General features: G+C 39.8%; 1 protein-coding gene across 1 annotated transcript in view; it reads left to right on the forward strand.

Moving 5' to 3' along the window:
- LOC101848177 (multidrug resistance-associated protein 1) overlaps positions 1-2,908 on the forward strand; it is a gene marked incomplete in the record, with an annotated part of 59,192 nt that overhangs the window by 6,808 nt on the left and 49,476 nt on the right.

Here is a 2,908-nt window from a genome sequence, read left to right on the forward strand (position 1 = left end):
AACTGCGTGTTTCTGCTGTTTCCTTTTCACCAAAATAACGCTGTGATATCCAGTCTGCCCTCAACTCACGCCTAAAAAAAAGTGAACATGTTCACTACTAGGCTCACGCGTGAGCCGTGACCTGTGAAGTGTGAGGCGGAACAGAGGTCTTGGCCCATGGCAAGTAAGACTAGCACCTCAGTTCATTTTCCCACTCACGCGTTTAGGCGTGAGGCATGAGCGTGAGACGTGAGTTTCTATGGCCCGAAAGCCTTAGAAACACTATTCAAGAGACTGGTTGAGTATTTTTCGAGACTCTCTTGGAGCACGAGGAGACGTCTAGACAGCCACCGATTGAAAACTACAAGCTAAAGCCCGGTTTCCATGTGTACAGGTATGGAATAAAAGGGAGGTGGGGGTGGTGGTGGACAAGTGGTCAAAAATTAATAGAGGGATGACGGTGGGGGTTGGAATAAGGGGGGGGGGGGCACATTCAAGCTCATACCCCCTGTACTAGTGGGAACAAATCTGTTCTATTATTTTCCCTTCAGTGAATAAAAGAACAAGAGATCATGAAATTTTAGTGATTTTAGTAAGTTACTGTGACAACTTTTCCCATTTAGGAACAAACTAATTTCATTAAAAAATATAAACCACTGTACAAAAGTTTTTAAAACGCACAGAAAATTGGAGTAGCCAACACGATACCGGTACATGTAGGCTACTAATACTGAGGGTAATTTGCCATTTACACTCACACACAAAAAAAGAAGTTCCATTTAGATATATCTTAATTCTAGAATAATATTTCACATGATCACCGGTCGTGGCAATTGGGATAAGGAACCGGGGGGGGGGGGGTGCGCAAAAAACTGGGGACGCTTATTCGATATCTCAGAGAAGAGTAATCTTTACGGACACTAGAAGGAAGCTAGAAATTCCCGGGTGATTTACAAGAACTGCGTGTTTCTGCTGTTTCCTTTTCACCAAGGTAACAACAACATTATGAAATGCCATGGAATTTGGTCCCAGATGATGTTCTATTTTTTTACAAGATGGTGGTACACACCAAACCTTTTCCTTTGTTGCAATATTTCATGTACCCATCACCTCTGTTGTCTTTTCCTCATTCTCTAAAGATAGTAATACATGAGTCCAATAATTGCGATGTCTTCAACCTCATCTTCCTGTTTCCGCATTTTTGGCATATCTAGACAGGCAAGCAGCCATGGAAGCAACATTAAAAATATTTTAACACATGATGTAATTTATGGCGGAGAAGACGAAGGTGACCATAAAACATTATGTGGACTGTGGACGTCTACATAACGGGGTATGTCCACGCAACGTCATTGTGCAAACATACGTTAGTCTATATAACGACGTAAAAACACACACACACACACACACACACACACACACACACACACACACACACACACACACACACATGCTTGCGGGGGGAGGGGGGACGGCGGAAGGTCACGGTACATGTACCACTTCCTTCAAATTCGAATTTTATCTTCAAGACCCTGGATAAACAGAACTGAAAAGAAGAAGAATTATTATACCTTGCTGTATAGGGTGCTTTTAAGTAAATCATACATTGTGAATAGGTCAACATTATAAACGTGGCCTGTTGGCGGGTGCTCTTGTGTGGTTTGTTCCTTCTTTCCTATGAAACTCAAAACACCTCACATCCTTATCTCTGCTCCATTTTTTACGTTGCTTATTGCTCTCTTATTGTAACACCTTGAATTTTTGGCATTCGTTAGGTCAAATTATGTTGCAAGTGCCGTAAAATTCTTACTTAATAAAACATAAAACATTTTAAACATTCATGCCTTGAATGTTTAAGATTTCTCTACCATTGTCATTCGTACGGAAGTAATACTGTGGCGCGTAGGCCACAACTAAAACTTAGCTTGGACCTATTTTGGTTTCTTGAAAATATACACACCGCTTTTCTGGACCTCTATGGATCAAAGTGCTTTTGGGCCTTCAGATCCTTTCTTTCTCTTTTTATTCGGATTTCATCTTAAGGCTTGATTGGTAATATAATATGTTTTCTGTTTCCTCACCCCATTATCGCTCTTGGATTATGTGTAATTGTTTTCTGTTAATTTGTTCGCGTCCATTGTCGTTCATTTCTTATGGTTTTAGGACAATACATTTTAAGAATCCATCTTAAGAAATTAACAACTGCTGACAAATACCCCCGTAGCTTTTCAAAAGTTTGTTTAGTAAGTTTTCATGTTCCCGATTCATATATAGAGAAATACACTTGAGGAACTGGTGTTAAAAGTCATTGTCTCAGTTATTGTTCCTTATAGACCTAATTCCTGATATCCTTACTTTCCTTAGTTGTGTGGATCTAAAACATCCGTCTTGGTCTACCTGTTCTTGTCTTTTGAAACCTACATAGGAGGAGCCAATTTTCTCCTTGATAGTATTTTGTTCGTAAGAGAGACGTGTTACTATTAACTGCTAGCTTCTACTCGCCATTGCTTTGGGATTGTTGTGGTTATTGTTGTTGGGTATTTTTTTCTTCAAAATAACTGTCTTGCGTACCAACACATCTCTAGGCCTACATGTTTTATATGTGGTTTCGTCATAACTTAATCCGTCCCATGCTTACATATATGTATGAATAGGCACAAAAAAGGCTGAAGTAGGCTTTCATGTGAATGGATTGCCAGATCTCGAGAAGAAACGATAGCAGAACGTTACAAGTAGATCTACCGATTCAGATACTCGAAGACTTACATTATCATCAACAGTAACAGCAACAGGAGGCTTAATAAGATGTCGTACGCCCCTAATATTTGTCTAACTTTGCTTTGCATTCTATTCCTTTGCTCATATTTTTCTCTCTTCTAGAATTTAGTGATGTTTGCAAGAAAATAACCAGCTTCGACTGGCACACACA

This window comes from Aplysia californica, unplaced genomic scaffold, assembly GCF_000002075.1.
Source record: "Aplysia californica isolate F4 #8 unplaced genomic scaffold, AplCal3.0 scaffold00040, whole genome shotgun sequence".
NCBI lineage: Eukaryota > Metazoa > Mollusca > Gastropoda > Aplysiida > Aplysiidae > Aplysia > Aplysia californica.